Here is a 23,059-nt window from a genome sequence, read left to right on the forward strand (position 1 = left end):
TCCGCCTGGCATTGCTTGATTCATTCTTTATTATGTTACCCTATTTAGTTTTCTACATGGCATCTGGTACGATGTGAAGGATTTTTTTACTTGTTTAGTGACAAAGTTTCATAGTAAGAATTGTTTTACTGAAATCCTGTCTGCTATTTTGAGTAGACTAAGGCTTCATGTTGGAGGGTAATTAAAGATAATGCTAAAAAGGCAGAATGAAATGAGCTTTAAATGCCAAGGTAAAAAGTATAGACTTCACCCTATGGATAATGACAATTTATTAAAAGTTTTGGAGTAGATGAGTAATATAATTAAAGAAGTGTTTTATGGAGATTAGTTTGGACATGCAATTTGTATGGAATGAAAAAGATACAGCAGATACATTAGAAGAATATTTTAATTGTCCATTGTATACATGTGTAGTTTATATGGGAATGAAAAAAGAAAGGAACATAACTGACAGACAGTGTTAAATATTGACCTGCCTGAAGGGTTGGGTTGGGGAAAGAGGGAAAGCATAAACCTTAAATCACTTTTTAGCCATGGAATTTTAGAATTTATATTATCAAAGCATACTTGTACCCCCATGTAAGTCATCCTGTTATTGAAAATATAAATAACTGATCTTCTGAAGTCTTATATTTGGGTGAATCTAAATTAGTTTTAGCTATGTAAATAGAAATAAATAACTTTATACTGAGAACTGAATTAGACGTACTATTATTAATTATTGCTATTTCCATGACACCAATTACATTCACTGTTTTATTTGATATAAAATCCATGAAACAGACTGAAGTCCCCTATTAAATGGGAGCAAAAGTAAGTGGGAGATTGTAAAAGCTAAACTATATATTCTCATAGCTGTCTTGGATTTTCATAAGGTAATTACCTTGCTATCATCAAAACAAACTCAATAAAATTCTTTATAAGAAATGTGTAAGAAGAAATTTTGATACATGTTCTTTCAGTATAAGAAATATATTACTATCAGTTAAATTCTACATTAAATTTTTATATAGAAATAACAACTCTAGTCTCCCAATACTTTGTAATAAAGTATAATTTAAGCCAATGATTCTATGAATCAAATTTTTCTTCCTGTAAAATACTCCAGCCAGAATATTTACTTGGAAACTGACAGCATATTTATTAGATTGCCAGAAAATTCAACCAAACATTTCTTGAAATTCTTCTAATTCCCACTTGTATAGAACATGAGTGATATTGACTGAGTGTAATGTTTCACTATATTAACTGTCACAAAGAATGATGAGAATTGATGGCTCCTTTGTGAAACCAAGCTCACTCAAGAATTAAATAGGCTTTTAGTATAAATTTTCAAGAACTCTGTTTAAGAAGTATTAAGTTTCTTAAGAAAACAAAAATATGAGTTATAATTCTAAATTAAATTTCATGTATAAAATGTCAAATTATCATGAGAAGTACTGGACATTAAGTACTTACTAACCTATAATAAATGCTTTTGCTTTGATGTTTATCTTTTTAAATTAAAAATATATTTTAAACTTATATTTCCAATTTATTGTCTTGACTGTTATACATTACAATCATAGAACTGGCAAGTAAATATAACTATATTTTGTCTCTTTAATTTTTATACCTTGAAATATTGCTCTAACATAATTACAGTGGTGATTATACCACAACACTGAAAACAAAGTGGTGCTAGGGTACGTTCTTGTTTTGTTTGTGACTTTAATTAGATTGCTGCAGTCTTTTCCTATTATGTGTAAGACTAGCTTTTTGTACTGTATGTATCTACATAATGTATACAGGAACATAAGCATACTCGTTAGACTCTAATCTCAATTTCTGCAACATTCAGACCTTAAATATTCATGGATTAAGCAAAATACAAGTTTATTTCTTGATTGGCTATGCTCTGAGAAGTTGTAAGGGAATTGACACCTGTCTTGTTGCACTATTTTTCCTACAATCTTGCCCTCACTTCTCTGATGCAGCATGTTTCATTATCACAGAAATGGAAGGGGGAGAAAGGTTGCATTGGACTTACTGCAAGCAAATCACAAAGAGATAATCAAAGCTCAGGTTTCTCTGACTTTAAAAACCTGCAGTGCTTTCCATATTCCCACACTGAACTGAGCTGCTAAGCAGTTATTTCAATTCAGATAGAAAAGACGAAGGAAGAAAACATTACCGGCAGGGTTAACCATGTAAGCAATGGTTCTAACATCATGTTTTCCAGACCCCGATGACTTCTTATAAGTACAACTCACAGAATCCTGTACTGTTCAGGTTTCAAGGTAGCAAAAAGCATAGTGGGAACATTTGAGGTAGAGAAAAAAATTGTTTAAATTTGGCAACTTCATTAAAAAAGCATAGTTTGCCCTGAAGCGGTGCTGAATTATAGTGCTTGATGGTAGATTGTGAATCCATCTACTCACATATTCTAGGTCAGGGGCATATTTCAGCACCTGCTACATATTTTATTTTGCCTTTTTATAAAAATAAGAAAATGCAAAACAAATCATTGAAAAGCTTTCAGTATCTTGTGAAAGTAAACTTAACAGTCTTTTGAGGGGACATAGAAGGTAGAACAGTATTTCTGAAATACCTTAGAGTGGTTCAAGGATCAGGAGAGGCTCGGAACCCTGGCACGGTACTGATTTACAACTTAATAACTTCAGTTTCTAGAAATAAAGTGGAGTTCTTATTTAAAGCCTGAAATTCTACCATTTCCTCTGGATACTAGTAATAATTTAAATTCATGACTTCTGTATTATTCATGCAGCCCAATTTAATATGAACAGTGTTTCTCATGTTCAATGATTATGAAGGGTATGTCTGGAGGGTACACTGAGCTTTATAACAAGCAGATGCTAAAAGTAACTACCTCATGTGCTGCCCTTACGAATCTGAGCCTGAAATATATTACATGTATTTGACAACCTGAGTATAAGAGGAAATGAGAATGTTTTTCTTGAAATTTAAAAAAAAAACACCTTACTTTAAGAAGGTGCATAGTTTAAAAGCAAATATATGAAAAAAAACACTGTTTACAAAAGGAGATTTCTCTTTAGGGCAGGAGTCATATTTTGGAATTTGAGACATATTGATGGTGATTTCTTCAATTTAGGCACTGACATGTTTGTTGATAACAGAGAAACAATGTTTTAGACATTATTACTAACGGAGATCCACTAAAAAAATTAACGCTTTTACAGACATGTCATATAATTCAGTAAGAAAATATGACATGTTGGGAATGCAATTTAAATGCTAACTATTATTTTAGATATTATACTAATATAGTTGTATAAAGAACATTGGACATGACTGGAGATATTAAATATCTGTTGCATAAGATAGGAAACTCCTTTATAAAATTTCGTTTTCAGAATACTTGAATGATAATTAGTGATTTTTATTTATAAGAATTTGGTATTTATATCAGCCTCCCAGATGGGTAAAATATCACTGTATTAATGAGTATTATTAAAATTATATAATTTTCACTTTTGCCATATTGTTCCCATCATATGATTTTTAAAGAAGTTAATGAGGGGTCTTTGAAGCAACATGACCCTAAAATTACTATGGATAGTTAAGGTTTTATTTGGAATGTGCTAGTAATTATTTTCAAGAGAAAACATTAGTTACTAAACTATGTAAGAATTTTAAAACTATTGTCAAATAGTATTTGAAAACTCTTTAGATGTTCTCAAATATATCAGTTCAAGAATATCTGCTGGATTAAGCTTATATTCTGAAAAATGTGAAAGTGGTTAAAGACTAATTATATGAAACGTTTATTGTAGTTTTCCAATGGCTCTGATTGTTGGTAAAAATATAGATGGACCTTGTTGGCCAGAAACCTGTGCTCAAATTCTAATTCTTTTTATTTTTTACTGAAGGAGTTTGGTCAAGTTATTTGATTTTTTTGAACCCACATCATCATCTTCAAATTGGAGATAATAACAAATAAATAAACCGTTTTTCATGTAGAGTAAATGAAATAATCTATATAAGGCCTTGATTCATAATAGTAATTCAGAAAATAATATGTAACTTCTGCCTCCAGTCTTCTTTCATTTAAATTGTTTTCCAGTTTAAAAAGTGTGTTGTGGTAACAGAAAAAACTGGGTTGCAGTGCCAGCAGAAAAATAACTGTCTGAAGACTCTGAATATAAAAGTAAAGAAAAGATAAAGAGTATGCTGATTGTGGAAGGGGGTAAAAATCTGGAGAAGTGGAGAAGTGACCCAAATAGGAGTCACTGATTAAAGAAATTGAATTTGTAGTTTAAACTTTGAACAAAGAAAGCTCTACCCATCCATGGCTTCACTGATGGATTCTCTAAAACATTTGTGTAAACTGGAAAGGACAGAACTCTTTCTAACTTGTTTTATGAGTCCAGCATTATTTTGATACTCAAACCAGATAAGAACATTACCAGAAAAGAAAACTGCAGGCTAATATTCCTCACGAACATAGTGGTAAAAATCTTCAATGAAATATTAGTATATCAAATTAGCTAGCAAATCACACCAGAATTATTTTTAAAAGGTAATATGTTTGGATTTAGATTTGGATTTGAGCTGAGTTTTCTTACCAAGATGAAGGACAATGTCTGTGGTTAGCCAGGTTGGCCTATATTCCCCACGTCATTAATGAGAGTGCATTAATAACTCTCAAGCATTTGCAATTGCTTAGTCTATAAATTATTCACACAAGAAATGTTAATATCTAAAAAATCATTGGATGAGATCTCCATATAATCAAGGAGGGGAAGGTCACAACAGTCCTTTTATATAATCTCTAATGAAATATCCCTACTTATTAGGGCATGAAGGTTGTAATGGAAAAAGGAGCTGGAGACTGAACTGGAAGAAGACTTCAAACGTCAAACAAATGTGATTTGCACTATCCTGTGTCTAAGTTTATTCACTTGGCTGGATTTAACGGTTCCATCCAATGCTTCCATGGTGTTGGTGAACACTGGAAGTTCAAGAAATATATCTAGATTTCTTTCAGACAGAGTGGCTCTGTCTTCTCTAGGTCACCCTGGAATTCAGGGTATTCAGAGCTATTAAGTGTGTGTCTCCAACAATAGTCTAGTGAATTGAGTTTTTGAGTTTTATAGACACAGGACAAGAACTCTTTTAAATGCTAATTGAAATTTCTGAGCATGAATATTTTTATTTTCATTTTTAATATAAATCTCTCTAAAATATATAATATGTGCCTCAGACTTTTCAACCTATTCAACATAAAATAATATAACTTAATACCTGCCTCAAAAATTCAGGTCCAAGGTAAAAAACAAATACACACACAATTTCTGGATGGCTCAGACATACTATTATAGACATGTTTATAATTATAGCTTTAGGTACAGAGAAATAAGTACAGAGGAGGCCCTGTAGTTTATTTTACTGAAAAAGATCCTGATGTATGTTTTTTTCAAGTAATATATCATATCTCCCCAAAAGTCAGAGTAATTCATTTCTATCACCTCTTCATCCTTCTCCGCACTCCACATATCACATATTACAGAAGTCTTCTATTATTGATTTGTCTTTATGGTGGAATATTGATTCTCCTAGAGGCTTCTTGCCTTACTTCTCTATGCAAATATTTCTAACTTTTGGTTATTCATTGCTGGATCATCTTTTCTTCGATCCCTTCTTCTGAGAACCTTGACTGCCGGTGAGCCACACTGTTTTTAGCTATCACTTCTGCCAACAGATTTAATTTAGGGCACCATTTCTATTACCTGATCACTATTTCTCTTCACTTTTCTCCTTCCCTTGTCTGTTTTTGCCAGTAAAACTTCATCTTCCTATTAGTTGTTTTAGAAAGCATTTTATATTTCCAATTAGCAAACATTAAACATTCAATAATAGTAACTTCTGAGTGTTAGTATTTACTTACCTTTGTAATTTAAGAGTGTGGCTTTTGGAATTTGACATGGGTGAGACTTTCCCAAACATTTATTCATTTACTTAATGAATATTTATTGAATTCCTGCTATGAACAAAGGACTGTGCTAGAAGCTGTAAATAAAGTGACCAGTAAGATGGAAATGTTTCATCCTTAAGGGAATTATGGTGGTGGTGGTGATATTGATATTTAATGTTATATAATGTTTTAGAAATTGCTTAATTTTCCTAATCCTCAGTTTATACCTCTGTAATGAGAATAATAATATGTACCACAAGGTTGTACTTGAAATTAAATATGGTTATGTATCAAAAGTGTTCATTTTAGTTGTTAATAATTAAGCACTCAATGAATTATGGTTATTTTTATTAATCTATTGTCATTATTTTACTATGTGCTTTTATATACATATTTCTAAACCTCATGACAATTCTAGAAGTACTACAATCATTTCTTTACAGATAAGGTGACGAAAGCTCAGATAAGTTGTATTCTGACCTAGGATCACAACCAAAACGTTAGAACAAGGTCCTGAATGGTCATGACCTATAGGGTGGGACACCACTCTGTCCACAGTCATTAACCCAGTTGTACTCTGTCCCCTACAAAGACACAGGCTCTTCCCTCTGTCCTCAGAACCCAGATCAGCTGTCCTCTCCTCCAGGAAGGCTTCCTGTCTCCTAGGTAAAGTGAATATTTTTATTCTATAGTAACTCTATGTACATATTTCAATTGTGCTGTGCCTCTACATCTTCAGATTTTATTAGTTTATTTTCCTGTCTTCTTTGCTTGGCTAGGAGCTTTTTGAAACCCTTAGTCTAACTCTTTATCTGTGTGTCTGCAGTACCTTTCACAATGCCTAGTAGGTAATAGTTTTTTTAATAAATGTGTGTTGAATTGAATTGAAAAGAACCATGACATTTATAGCACTTTATATATTGATTAAAAGACATTATACATCTTTGTCTTCGTGGTGAACAGCAAGTCCCTTTCCAAGTTTAGATAGCTCTCCTTTTTTCTCTTTATTATGTACTTGATGATACCTTGGTTTATTCATAAGTATCTGATAACCCGAAATCCTGACATTTCTTTTTTCCAATATCCCCTTACTCTATCTTTCTGCCTGGTTGAAATTAATAAATCAACATGTTATCTGTCTTCTTAAGGACTGATAACTAAAGCAAGGAACTTGTAATTTCATCATGTTGTGCCTTAAGTATCTAGTCCATCCATCAAAATGCTTAACTTAAACTCCATGTTGTGAATTTACTTCATAGCATATCATGGGGATTGCACAATACTTGTTTACTGTGGAAATGTTAATTTCTTAAGTTTATTGTGTGCTAGGTTGTTTATAGACCATTACAGAGCAAAAATTTCATGTAATGCTAGCATTTCCACAGACTAACCTATTTTCCCATATGTCAGTAAGGAAATATCTATGTTATATTAAGCTATTTTGATTTGAGGGCCAATTTATCTTCTGAAAAGTACAGGTTTCAAATTTTAGACTCTACTTTTCTACCACCACCTTACAAACAAATATTAAAATCCTCAAAATTTTTTGTAAGAGAAATTTTACACATCCCTCCTCAATTTAAATTCAACATAATTATGATACCTCTTAGAACTAAAATAAATCACCTCTCACTTATTTAACACACCTATTTTGTATCTGGCCTGGCTTTAACTACTGTGAGATGTGGGAGATGGTATAAAAATATTTTGGATAAAAATTCTTTGTATAATACCAGTTGATTTTATTATGCTACAAAATTATAACACATTCATTCAAATATATAGATACAGAATCAACAGAGAAATCATCACACATAAGTATACAAACACAGGACAATTTTACACACTCACATGTATGGGAATATACTTATACACATTAAACAAGTACGGATATATCAGCTGCAATAATAATTACCCTACTTACTCCAATATATACTTCACACAGGGCAACTGACATAATATTCCTTTCTTGCTCTTACATTTGTTTCTGCTATTTAGTGCTAAGCAAGTCCACCAGGCAAGGAGAGAGCCTTTAAAATTCTCCTATTAAAACTTTCTTAAATTTTTTACTTACTATTAAAAAAATACTATAATTACATATTATTTCCTTCTCCTTTAGAATATAATTTATTTGTCCATCACTTTTTTTGTTGTTTATCTGTTTTACTAGAGGTTTCAAATAATCAGGTTTTTAAATGATTTTATCTTTCCTCTTGTTTCTTAAAATTAATTTATACTATTTGTTTTGAATATTATTTCTTCCATTTTCTTAAGATGAGGTTGCTTCTGTTTTTTTTCCAAGTCTCTTGAATTGACTGGTTAACAATTTCTTTCAAAATTTCTTGTTAAATTAATGAATGCATTTAAGATTATAAAATTTCGACTAAAAACTATTTAGCTGCATTCTAGGTTTATTGCTATGCATTATTTTTATTGTCTACAATTCTGAAGATTTTGGAAAACCATTATCATTTTTCTTTATGAGTCATTGAGGAATTTATATATATATGTAATATATTATATATATATATTTTTTGTTTCCAAACCCATAAGACTTTTATCTCTTTTATAGTTTTTTATCATAATATAATCACATTATGTTGAGAGTAAATAGTCTACATAATATTGAATTTTTTAGTTTTATGGATAATTCCTTCAAGAGTAGCACATAAAAATTGTAAAGAAAATGCTTCATAAATGCTTAAAAAATAGTGTCTGTTTGTGAGATATAGGTTCCATATTATATGTTCATTAGAATAACTGTTAATTCAAAGATCCTATAACCTTAATAAATTTTAAGCTATGTCATAGACATGCATAAAAACCTCTCTGAATCAAGATTTATAAATTATTCTTGAGAGTATATCAGTTTTTGTTTTATATATTTCAAAGCTATATTTTTATGTGCATAGGAAGCCATGATTGTTGTTATCTTTGTATTTTGTGATATGTAAAATATGATGCAGTATAAAGAATTCCATAATTTTCTGTGTTAACAAGGATTTATTTCTTTCTCATACAAAATATATTGTGGATCTAGTGGATTTCTCAGGGAACCTGTCTTCTGTAACATAAGTCAGCAATTCCAGGTCAAGTGGGCTCCACGTGGCAACCCCACTATGTAAAACTATGCTGTCCAATACAGAAGGACTCATAGTGGTTACTGAGTGCTTGATATGTGGCTATCTGATCAGAGATATGCTATAAGCATAAAATAATTTCAGTTATTTTAAAAAATGTTTTTATATTGATTATATATGTTGAAATGGTAATATTCTGCATATATCTTGGGTTAAATAAAATGTATTATTAAAATTAATTTTATTGGTTTCATTTTACTTTTTAAAAATGTGTTAAAAGAAAATTTATAACTAACTATGTGGGTCACACTATATTCCTATTGGAAAGTTCTGATCCAAAGCATATAGCCTCCTTAGTCCTTGTGGCAGGATCAGAGGCAGACTGGAGAATCTTGCATGGGCTTGTCATTGCCTCTCTCATAAGGGGCACACATCTCTTCTGCTCACATTTCAGTACCTAGGACTAGTCACATAGGGCCATCTCACTGCAAAGGAAATGGAAAGTACAAGCTTCCATGTGTCCAGAAAGACAGGATAACAAGCTATCTGTGAGCATGTGTAAGCTTAGCACAATATTTTGATGAATTATGCATTTTGTTGTTAGGTACTCTGTCTGTTTACTTCCCTGCTTTTTACTTTAAATTCAAATTTCTCTCTCTTTATAGTTAATATATAAGTTTTCTATATTGATCTCTTTTTGATATCATTACATGGGCTCTCTTTTGAAAAGTATTTTTCTGAAGTTTTTTGCTTAATTTGTTTTTTTGCTTTTTTATTTTTCAAATTTTCTATGAGGTATGGATTTATCATAAATCTTGTGAGCAGATTAAACATAGATTTTTTTAAATAGGTGGATATAACTAGTTTATATTTATTATGATTATATATATATGAATTTATTTTGTGTTTTCCATTTACCAGTTCCATTTTTTATTTTTAAAAAAAAAACACACACATTTCCTTACTCCTTTTTGTTTTATGCATTTGGGTGGACAGATAATGTAATTTCTATCTCTTCCTCATGCTCCTGTTTTTTAGAAGTAATGGAGTATATAACCATTCTTACAATAGTTAGCTTTAAATCTATAACATACATACATAACTAATTTTTTTTCTAACACAATCTAAAAGTATGCAACATCATTATTCTCTTTAAAAGACAAAGAAGTTTATTTCCTTTACCCAGTATTTGAACAATCTCCCTCTTATTACTATTGATTAGAATCTTGCCTTTATCATTTTTTTTACTCTCTAATTGGCCATAATATGTCTTACAAATCAACTTCTAATTCTATTTATTATTATCATTATTATTATATTTTTATTATTCATCATATTTTTCATATGGCCAGTCCTTACATCTGAGCTCAATTTTCTTTCTGTTTAAATATACATTTTAATGAGTCTTTTATTACATGTCTGTGGGCTATAAACTCTCGTGCTTTTTATGTCTGAAGGTATCTTTATTTTATTGATATCCTTAAATAATAATGCAGCTAGAAATAGAAATTTCAGTTGAAAGTTGTTTCCTTCAGTACATCGTACCATCGTTTTCTGGTATTTGTTATTGCTGATAGTAAGGATGTTGTGAATCTAATTGTCTCTGGATTTTTTGGTGACCTGACTTTCCTCTCCATTTGCATTTATAATTGTTTATCTTTAATTCTTCATAATTTGTAGCTTCAGTATAATCTGACTAGGTGAGAACTTATTTATCCTGCTTGGAACTCAGCCTGCAAGTTTTCTCTCAGGACTCATAAGTTTTCATTGTTTCTTTAGGTGATTTTCTAGTATTCACCCGTGCTTCTTGGATTCTAATTGGAGGTGGGGGATCTCTCAATTTATCTTTCATGTCTCTTAATGCTCTTTTATACTTTTAAAATGTAATTGTCTCTCAATACTGCATTCTGAGTAAATTCCTCATTATCTTCCAGTTTATCAGTACTCTGACTGTGTTGAAGTCTCTTCTGTTGGATATTTTTCTTCTAGAGATAATATTTTGACTTCTCAGATTTTTAATTTATTCACTTTTTCATACATGTATTTGTATAGTTTATGCCTTTTCAATTTTGGAGAAGATTCTCTAGTGATGCAATTTCTTTATTTAACTTTCTAAAGACTGAACATTTTTTTAATCTTTTCAAAAACTTCAATTATTTTTATTTCATCTGGAATGAATCCAACATTCAATTGCTGATATTTTGGGCTATCGTTCTTACTGGTGGCTTCAAATACCTTGATTCTTTAACCTGCTATTTCATTTAATAGGCTATCATGAAATTTTCATGTTATTAAATATTCTTCAGATTTTAATTGTTAACATGAGTATTATTGCACTCTAGCTCTGATACGTTTCAAAATTTTTATTAATATAGATTCCAATACACATTTTTATGCATAAAATGTTACAGATAATAATGAGTATCTTGCTAATTCATAAAAGTTTTCACTTAAAGTGTCTGAGCATATTTAGATATATTTTATTGGGCATATTTCCAATTTGCCTTGAAAATTGTTTCAGTTTTCTCTTCTATATCACAAATTCTATGCCAAACAAGTGAGTTCAAATAAAGTAGAAATATGATGATAACAAGCATTACCAAGACAAGGGATTTTCCCAGAATGACATCACGGATAACCTTAGAGAATTTTCCATTTAATGGCCAAAGCTGATTTGCTAGAAAGAGGATGTATTTAAGAATAAAGAAAGATGCAATGGTAGAGTTATCAGTTATCTCATTAAACTGGTATCTGAATGCACAGCAATTTAACTTTCAATATTAAATCCAATAGACAGCTCTTATATCTTACTTGACCTCTTTAGTATTATTGCATAATCCATAACTCTTTGTCTTTGACAGTCTTATTTTCTCTGACTTCTTTCTTCTAGAAATATGTAGCTAATATATATTTTTTTAAATAAGAAAGACTAAAGAATCAGTAGTCTAAGAATCCAACTACAGAAGTTGAAAAATAAACAGCAACATATAATCAAAGAAAACTGAAGGAGGAAAATGATAAAGGTGAGAAGATAAATTAGTGAAATTAAGTGAGTAAATTAATGAAATTATTAATGAATTAAATTAATGAAATAGATAATTAACATATACGAGAATCAGGTTAGACAAAGATTAGTTCAAAGAAAAGACTTTGAATAAACCTCTACTTAAAGTGATCAAAAAAGAGAGAAAAATAATTTTAATTAAGAGTGTAAAAGGAAACATCAGCGTTGATAGTTCAGGTGTCAAAAGGCGTTAAGAAAATTTTATGAACAAGTTTAGCCTAATATATTTGAAAATCTAGATGAAATTGACAAATTCCTTTAAATACAGAATTTACCAAAACTAAGAAGAGATGAGAAATTTTCAGTCATTTACAAACTCTTAAGAAAATGAAACCATTATTAAGGTCTTCAAATGCAATAACCTCCAGTCTTTCTCAGTGAATTCCACTGAACATTGAAGGGGGAAATCTTCCCATAGAGTCAAAAAAGAGAGAAAGCTTTTTAACTCATTACAGAAGGCAGCATTTGGTATCAAGCAAGACTTGTTACAAAAACCTAACAAGGACTTTTCAAGAAAGGATCATTATGTGTCAATTTTACTTAAGAATATAAATGCAAATATCCTAGAAAAAATATTAAAATGCCCAATCAAGCTGTGTATAAAAAGCATAATATGTCATGGGAAAGTTGAGCGTATATTAAGAATTCAAGGATTTTTTTTTTGACATTCTTTGATCAAACACATTCTTTGATTCACCACATTAGTAGAATAAAGGAGAAACTTATTTGATTATTTCAACAGATGCAGAAAAAGCATTTGAAAAAAATCAATATCTATTCATGATAAAGCTTCCTAGTAAAGTAAGAGCAGAGAGAAGCTTGCTTAATTTAAATTGTGTGTGTGTGAAAACCTACTGCCAATCTCAAAGCTGGTGGTGATACATTGATAGCTTTCTCTGTAATACTGTGAATGAATAAAGGAGCCATCACTTCCGTTCAAGACTGGACTGGCTGATGAAATAAGGCAGGAAAAAGAAATTTATAAAACAGAGTTATAGGATTAGACAAAAATAATATTGTCAATATTTTGGAAAATATGCCTTTGTATATAAACTCTAAAGATGATTTTTTTTTTTTTTTTTTGCAACACTGTGTGGCTTGTGGGAACTTAGTTCCCCAACCAGGGACTGAATCCAGGCCATTGCAGTGAAAGCACTGAGTCCTAACCACTGGACCACCAAGGAATTCCCTAAAGATGATTATTTTAATTCATAAGATAATATAGAAGTTTCTGGATATCAGGCAAAACTTCAATTATATTTTCATAGTCCAGCATCAGATAATTAGAAAATTCAATTTATTAGAGAAATCCTTACAGTGCTGAAATATACAACTCCTTCTGATATCCAAAAAGATGCATTCAAAAACGTTCTGAGATCCATACCGTATAATCCAGGAATTCCACTCCTGGGTCTATAAACAAAGAAGATGAAAACATTAATTCAAAAAGATATATGCACCCCAATTTTTATAGCAGCATTATTTATAACAGCCAAGATGTGGAAGCAACCTAAGTGTCCATCAACAGATGAGTGGATAAAGAAGATGTGGTATGTATACACAATGGAATATGAACTACTCAGCCATAAAAAAAGAGTGAAATTTTGCCATATAACAAAAAAAGAAACAGAATCACAGATATAGAGGACAAACTAGTGTTTAGCAATGAGAAGAGGGAAGGGGGAGGGGCATGATAGAGGTAGGAGGTACAAACTATTATGTGTAAAATAAATAAGTTACAAGGATATATTGTACAGACAGAATATAGCCAATATTTTATAATAACTATGAATGGAGTATAACCTAAAAAAATTGCTCTGAGTAATAACAAAGACTGGTTAAAACTCAAACTATAAGCAAAATTCAATTTAAGATGTATTTATAAAGCCCTTTAGAGTAAAAACTAAATGGATCAAGGTGGTCCCTGCAAATGTGTTCATTGCAGAAAAAGGCTCAGAACAAAGAGACTAAGAGTTTGGCTCCCCCAAAGTTATCTTAATAACTTCAGAGAGAGCTCTGTCTTGAAAATAATTGTGGCCATTATTATTAACACATTAGCAACATTTAGTTAATTACAATAAAATGGAAAAGGGCCAATAAAGTGTTTGAGAGAATCCTACTGCCAAAGTGCAATCCGCCTGAATTAAGAAAGTGAGGCTCTTCAAGGTACATAATGACCTTAGATTTCCTAAATTTCTACTGGCAAGAAGCATTGCTCTGAAGATGTGGATGAGGAGTACAAAGAAAGGAATACCCAGAAAGTGAAATCAAAAGAACAAAGATTGGAGAGCTACTCCTAGGGAACAAGACAACAGTATTCTAACTAAGGAACATTGCTTATCTTCCAGATAAGCTCTCTTGTAAAATTTGCCAACATGAATACACAATTGCTATGGATCAATGATTGCTATGTGCCTCCCTTTCCTATTTCTAAATGGGAGTGTTTGCTATACTACAAAGCTACAGTAATCAAAACAGTATGGTACTGGCACAAAAACAGAAATATAGATCAATGGAACAGGATAGAAAGCCCAGAAATAAACCCATGCAACTATGGCCAATTAATCTATGACAAAGGAGGCAAGGATATATAATGGAGAAAAGACAACCTCTTCAATAAGTGGTGCTGGCAAAACTGGACAGCTACATGTAAAAGAATGAAATTAGAACACTCCCTAACACTGTACACAAAAATAAACTCAAAATGGATTAAAGACCTAAATGTAAGGCTGGACACTCTAAAACTCTTAGAGGAAAACGTTGGCAGAACACTCTTTGACATAAATTGCAGCAATATCTGTTTTGATCTGCCTCCTAGAGTAATGAAAATAAAAATAAAACCAAATGGGACCTAGTTAAATTTAAAAGCTTCTGCAGAGCAAAGGAAACCATAAACAAAACTAAAAAACAACCTACAGAATGGGAGAAAATATTTGCAAATGAAGCAACTGACAAAGGATTAATCTCCAAAATATACAAACATGCAGCTCTATGTCAAAAAAACAAACAACCCAATCCAAAAATCGGCAGAAGATCTAAATAGACATTTCTTCAAAGAAGACATACAGTTGGCCAAAAAGCACATGAAAAGATGCTCAACATCACTAATTATCAGAGAAATGCAAATCAGTACTACAATGAGGTATCACCTCACACTGGTCAGAATGGCCATCATCAAAAAGTCCACAGACAATAAATGCTGGAGAGGGTGTGGAGAAAAGAGAACCCTCTTGCACTGTTGGTGGGAATGTAAATTGGCACAACCACTATGGAAGTTCCTTAAAAAACTAAAAATAGAACTACTATATGATCCTGCAATCACACTCCTGGGCATATACCCTGAGAAAACCATAATCCAAAAAGATACAGGAACTCCAGTGTTCATTACAGCACTATTTACAATAGCCATGACGTTGTAAGCAACCAAAATGTCCATCGACAGAAGAATGGATAAAGAAGATGTGGTATATATATATATATATATATATATATATATATATATATACACACACATATACAATGGACTATTACTCAACCATAAAAAAGAATGAAATAATGCCATTTGCAGCAACGTGGATGGACCTAGAGATTATCATACTAAGTGAAGTAAGTCATACAGAGAAAGACAAATGTCATATGATATCACTCATATGTGGAATCTAATTGAAAAATGGTACAAATGAACTTATTTACAAAACAGGAACAGTCTTACAGATATCAAAAACAAACTTATGGTTGCCAAAGGGGAAACGTGGGGGTGAGGGATAAATCAGGAGCTTAGGATGAACATACACACACTACTATATATAAGATAGATAACCAAAAAGACATACTGTATAGCACAGGGAACTCTACTTAGTATTCTATGATAACCTATAAGAAAAAAGAATCTTAAAAAAAATGAATATATGTATATGTATAACTGATTCACTTTGCTGTACAGCTCAAACTAACACAACATTGTAAATCAACTATACGCCAATAAAATTAAAATTTAAAAATAATTTCTAGAAAGATATATTTTACATGATGCAAATCTAAGTGTATTACTTTCCTTACCTGTTATCAAAGTCTGTGAAGAGGTGCAATTATACTCTTGTTCTAGACAGTAAAATAATAAAATAAAATAAATAAATAAATGGGAGGGTTTGTTGTGATTATTATGACTATACTTCAGAGAGTGTCACCTTATGTACAGTTTCACATGCTGTATTCTCATTTTATTTCTTTGGAATTTATGGGAGTGTATCAGCTTGGGTTAAGTCAGGAAAGCAGATGCCACTCTATGTATTCCAAGAGATATTAGTTTTAAGAAAAGGACTTGGAGATTTACACATCCATTGAAATGGACTGGGAAGTAAAGTTCAGAAAAAATGCCACTAGAGGTTACAAAAATGACATTGCAGTCAATGATCTCCGCTGCCTCAAATGGCTTATTTGCAGAAGCTCACTTAGATGTTATCAACTTGAATGATATCAGGTAATCCTGCCTATTCCAGGTGCTTATAGCACTGAGATGGATGGTTTTACAGGATATCATTTTGGAAGTCTCTGCAAACATTCTGTCTACTTCTTGCCTATATCCCTGCTTGCAGCTGCCATCGGAAATTAAAGGCCTTTCTTTTTCTTATGCTTTTCAAATCTCAAGTGAGAGTCTCTCCTTGTCAGATCTTGACCTAAGAACACACTGGAAGGGGATTCTCCTATGATTCAGAGGAGAATGTGAGGAGTATTAGGATGTAGAGTTAACAACAAGACAATCTGATAAATGGGAAAAATAAAAAATATGATGTATAGGGAAGACGCACGTGATTACTTTAGGATGTTTCACTAGTTCAAATTCTTAGCGTTTGACACTAATAAATGTAAGCCTGAAACAAGTCATTTCTTTAATATAATTAGAAATCATCAATGCAGTCTCTTTGATATCAAGATTTTTTCCATGATTTCAATTTTATTTTGCTTTTATGTATTTTACCATTTCATATAATAAAACTATCTTTTAAAATAATCTTTACAAAATACATTTTTTATAGCTTCACATCTTTTCTCAAAGTGGTGTTAAGTATATAAACAAGCAATCACTTATTCTTTTTTCTTCTTTTTATTTCATATTGGAGTACAGTTGATTAACAATGTTGTGTTAGTTTCAGGTGTACAACAAAGTGATTCAGTTATACATATACATGTACCTATTCTTTTTCAAATTCTTTTCCCAAGTAGGTTACAGAATATGGAGCAGAGTTCCCTGTGCTATACCGTAGGTCCTTGTTGGTTATCCATTTTAAATATAGCAGTGGGTACGTGTCAATCCCAAACTCCGTTAACTGTCCCTCCCCACCACCCTTCCTCCCGGTAACCATAAGTTCATTCTCTAACTCTGTGAGTCTGTTTCTGTTTTGTAAATAAGTTCATTTGTATCAGTTTTTTAGATTCCTCATATAAGCAATATCATATGATATTTCTCTTTCTCTGTCTGACTCACTTCACTCAGTATGACAATCTCTAGGTCCATCCATATTGCTGCAAATGGCATTATTTCATTCTTTTTAATGGCCGAGTAATAGTCCATTGTATATATGTACCACATCTTCTTTATCCATTCTTCTGTCGATGGACATTTAGGTTGCTTCCATGTCTTGGCTATTGAAAACAGCACTGCAATGAACATTGGGGTGCATGTATCCTTTCAGACCATGTTTTTCTCCAGGTATATGCCCAGGATTGGGATTGCAGGATCATATGGTAGCTCTATTTTTAGTTTCTTAAGGAACCTCCATACTGTTCTCCATATTGGCTATACCAATTTATTGATACATTCTTACCAACAGTGTAGGAGGGTTCCCTTCTCTCCACATCCTCGCCAGCATTTATTGTTTGTAGACTTTTTTGATGATAGCAATTCTGACTGGTGTGAGGTGATATCTCATTGTAGTTTTGATTTGCATTTCCCTAATAATTAGCATTGTTGAACATCTTTTCATGTACTTCTTGGCCATCTGCGTGTCTTCTTTGGAGAAATGTCTATTTAGGTCTTCTGCCCATTTTTTGATTGGGTTGTTTGTTTTGATGAAAACTGGACAGCTACATGTAAAAAAAATGAAATTAGAATATTCTTTAACACCATACACCAAAATAAACTCAAAATGGATTAAAGACCTAAATGTGAGACCGGACACTATAAAACTCTTAGAGGAAAACATAGGCAGAACACTCTCTGACATAAATCGCAGCAATATCTTTTTTGATCCATCTCCCAGAGTAATGGAAATAAAAACAAAAATAAACAAATGGGGCCTAATTAAACTCAAAAGCTTTCACATAGCAAAGGAAACCATAAACAAAATGAAAAGACAACCCACAGAATGGGAAAAAATATTTCCAAAGGATGTGACCAGCAAGGGATTAGTTTCCAAAAGATATCAAGATATTTTGTTACTGTATTTTGATATATAACCATTCTGCAATTTGTTATCAAGGACAGACAAGGGAAGTCCAAATGCTAAAACTCCACACATCCAAAAAAAAATTGTGGTGTGTAAACATAAGAGACAAGCCACAGTAATTTCAGGTCAAGAATTTTAAGGGTGAAATGTCAATATTGGCCAAAGCTCTAGTTGATTCATTTATTCACACTGCTATTTTAAACTATCTCATAGATTTTAACATTAATTTGGAAAATCACTCTTTAATGGGATTTCAACAGTTATATATTCTTGGAATCTCATATTTGCTTTCAAAACACTAAAAACAAACAAACAAAAATTAAAACAAGAACTCTTTAGCTTTTGCTTTAGGAAACTGAAGAATGTTTATACTCTGTGAGCCAAAGATTTGGTTTTAAAGAGTAATGTCACCCTCTTGTGGTGTTTTAAGATATTGCTTCTAAAGATATTAAAGGGTGTTTTTATAACTATGAATAATATGAAGGTACTACGTTTTTCAGTACTTGCCTCTCAGTCAGGATGAAATGTATTTAGCCAATGCATGAGCACTTTTGTTTCAATCTTTATATAAATAACTGCTTCAAAGCAGATTTAAAAATTATTTTCTATTTTAGAAAATTCTCATTACATGGAGGGCTTTTAGTAATAAGCTGAATATCACTTAAAACTTATTTGTTTGTTTTTGATTATTGTCCTGCTTCTCCCATATAAATGTTGCATAAAATAGAGACATTGTCTTGTCTCCTGAGTCTAGAGCAGTGCATAGTCGGCCAACAAATACCTGATGAATCAATGAATGCAAATGTGAGTGAATGGATGCTTGTTATCTTTTGTAAATATTTCAAGATAAATCTGTTCCAGAATTTTCCTGGTTTTCTAACAAACTAAGCAAGGCAGAACTTATTTTTGTTTTTGTTGTTTCAAACAACCAAATTGGTATGCTCTGAGAGATTTGTGTTTTTGTTTTGTTTTGTTTTTTATCAAAGAGTTTGTAAAGTGACCTAGTTCAGTAATATATTGATAACTTGATTTTAATTAATTATATTTAGAAAATATGTAAGTTTGTTACTGAATTTATTTAGCTCACCGTGTGATACAATGTAGTGGAAAAAGTGTAGCCTTTGGAGTCGGCGAGACCAATTTCCACTTCTAGCTTTGCTGCTACTGTGATTTGGGGGAACTAACAAACTTTCTGAGCCTTGGTTTTTCTCTTTTGATATTGGAGATAATAATAAACTCCTTCATAGCACATAGACAGGCTAGAAATGTGAGCTTTTATAATTTGAATATAATTTTTATTAGTTTTTATTAATTTTATTAAGTTGAATTATTCAAAACCCCCAAGTGAATCAGTCACCAAACATTTAAGGATGATATATTTTGTCGAGTGTCATGCTTGGCCTAAATGGGGAAAGTACAAACATGTAGGACCTATTCTTCGTTTTCAAATGCTTATAATTAATACTTGAAAAAATATTTAGGAACAACAAATTAATATTATTTATTCTGGATTGAAACTCCAGTTAAGTCCAAGCCCTGACATTTATTAAAATAAGTTTTAACTAATATAATTTTAGGAACCTTCTAATATAAGTAATTAGTATTTTAGTATCATATTTTAGAAACATACAATGTCATTATTTTTAATAAATGTGATATATTTTCAATCACACAAAGTACTTTTCTTTAATCTTTCAAAAATTAGGTCACGATCATGCTGAGTAAGCAGAACTCATGACATAATAACATCCCTATTTTTTTGCCTGCCATCATCCCTTTAAAAGTATTCAGTTGGGGTAAATACTCCTTGGCCCGTATGAAAGTTTTGAGGGGGTCCCTTGTTTTTTGGTTTTTTTTTTTTTTACTACTTGCTTATAGGTAAGTCTTTCAAGACATTTTAATTTGCAAATGCTATCTTAGTATGAAAATAAAAACATCAAACTTGATTTGGGATTTGTCCTTCTTGCCTCAGTGCTAGTCCAGATTTTCCACAGCTCGCTTAAAGTTTGGCTTCTTCCATGTTCAAAAGAAGAGGGAGGGAGGGCAGGTAAGGTGATTGGATAATCTCTATTTGTGGACACTTTCCTGCTTCCCAGTCCTGGCAGCTGGTTTAAGCTAACTCTCTGCAGGGCTCTTTGAGGGATTTTTGCTGTCTTTCTCACTTGAAGTTCCCTGTTGTGTATGACTGTTTGTGACCCCCAGGATATCAGGAATTATACCTCCAGCTTCTTTCTGCTCCCCAGTTATGTGAGACTCTTATCCCTGGGAAATATTTGTGCAACTCATATCTGAAAACTCTGAGTGTAGATCTATCTCATGGCAATAGTATTCCTTAAATCTGCCCCCAAAATAGTCCATCAGCTTTTTCCTTGGTCTCTAGATTTTCCAGGCAGGAGTCATGCCCTAGTTCAAAGGCAGCTTTGGCTTTCTCAGACATTAGTCAGGCCCCATTCACCTATGCCTACAAACCTCCGGGAATAGACTTCTAACTGAGGCCTCCATAGAGTCCTTCTTCTATGGCTTGAAATAGAGAGAGGATCTCATGCCTCCCCTTTGACAAGGGGGAAGGCTCACAGTGAGGCAAAAGCCCTCATCAAGAAAATTTCTTTGTGATGTTTCCATTTGACTATTTTATATTCTCAAAGTAGGTGCGAGGGTTCAAGAATCCTAGACCCAGTTATCTTTTGGAAGATTATATTTTGGTGTGGCAACTTATGGTGGAATTTCATATCTAATGTCACTTCTGCTTCAGTGTCAAATTATATTTTAACACTTGGTTATACATCTTTTGATATGAAGTATCAAACTCTGCTGTGGGAAACTTTAATACCCTGGTAAGCAAACAGCTGCTTCAATGTTACATCTTTTCCAAGATCTGGATAAAACTAAACCTAGGGGACAGAATTAATTTCTAGCATCATCTTTTAGTCCTGTTTCTCAATATCAGTGTATATGCAGTTGAAGTTTGATTTTAAGGTAAATGATTTTACAAACTGTGTTATAGATAACTTACATGCAAAAAGTCATTTCTGCCCATTTGAAAGAAAAGGTCTGTTACAGAAGATTACCAAAGGTCAAGTAGAGAAAACATACTTGATGTTTACAAGAGACTATCAACTGCATAAGTGGACATTTAATGATATGTGAATCCAGTAGCAGAAATGAGAAATTCTGTGTGAAATGTAATGATATAAACTAAATTACAGAATAAAGCTAAAAGAGCTTAATCAGGAACATTTATAAGTACAGTGAGTCGTTAAACTGCCAACTGTCTGAAAGAGCCAAGGCAGCAAGGACATCTTTTGCCCTTTTATAGAATTCTCTAGGGACAAATCTTATTGAGGAGATTTTAGAAGAAAAAAAAATCAATAGACTTTTAAAATTCTGAAGTGCTTATTTGGCTGAATTAATTTTTTTTTTTTAAGAATTTAAGGGAAAAGATAAGGCAACTTAATTAAATGATCACAAGTTTTCACAATAATAAATATTAACACATACTGAAACTATCTTTATTGGTCATCATAGGGCCATCTCTCTTCTTTTCTGTGATTTTCCCATATTGATTCAAATATAATTTAAGGCAGCTAGATAATAAGACCAAATTTGCACTAGATTTCTTCTATTTGCATTTTTCTGATAATTAGACCCAAAATGAGTTTAAAGGGAGGTGGGTAATAGGAAATTTTGGACTGGAGTAAGTCATATTAGGCAAAGTCTACTTATTTTAACAAAACCAAATCAATTATTTCATATTCCCTGTTAGAGTAAAAAGCCCTAAGTTTTATATATATATTATATAGCTATTTATATATCTATTTCATTACTATGAAAACTGAAATGCAAAAATCAAAGTACAACAATCAGCATACTCAGTGGTGGTACAAGTGAATTTTGATTAATCAGAGGACAGCTCTCCATGAGCTCCTACAAATGAAAGCATTTTTATAGTTGAACATATTTACAAATGGGTCATCCAAACCATCATGCATATTGAAGAAAAGGTTTGATATTCCCTAACACAGGAAAATCCTGAGACCTGTTTAAGAAGGAAAAAATTTGATTTGTTCTCTCAGAACTATTCTTAAAGCCAAATCACCCTTTCAAAGAACAAAATTATTGTTTGTCAATGAAAGTAAAGACAATAAAGTTATGATTGTTTAATGGTAAATTTTAAAACTGCAGTGCTGGATAATTATAACACAAACATGTCCAATTACTTGTTACTTGTTAGACAGTATAACTAGGCGGTCTACATCCCGAAGAGAAAGCAGAGGATGTTTCTTGTCTTGGTGACCTGATTAAGATAAGAAGGAAGGTTAGAGGATCTGAATAAGATCATGGTCCATGTCTATGAGCTACAATCATGATAGACTTTTCCAGTGGGAAAATGAGACGGCTAGAAACGCCTCGTGACATGTAGATGAGGTCACTTGGCTATAGACCTCAGTTTATTTTGCTTTCCATAAATTTAAAAATCTGTACCTGATAAATTTAAAATATGTAACAATACTTTCTGTGATCATGTACACTCTGT

The 23,059-nt window shown here is 31.9% G+C and overlaps 1 protein-coding gene across 5 annotated transcripts in view; it reads left to right on the forward strand.

The window, feature by feature from the left end:
* The window catches only part of RERGL (RERG like), a 160,068-nt gene that overhangs the window by 92,279 nt on the left and 44,730 nt on the right, over window positions 1–23,059 (forward strand). Inside the window, exon 1 of one of the 5 annotated variants that reach the window (XM_082421098.1) lies at window positions 212–6,601. The exons of the other annotated variants lie outside the window; for them this stretch is intronic. The gene's annotated coding sequence lies outside the window, so the exon portion shown is untranslated. Of the gene's footprint in view, window positions 1–211; window positions 6,602–23,059 lie in introns of those variants that run through there. 5 annotated transcript variants of the gene reach the window in all.

Source organism: Balaenoptera physalus (assembly GCF_965194825.1).
Source record: "Balaenoptera physalus genome assembly, chromosome: 13".
In the NCBI taxonomy this organism is placed as follows: Eukaryota; Metazoa; Chordata; class Mammalia; order Artiodactyla; family Balaenopteridae; genus Balaenoptera; species Balaenoptera physalus.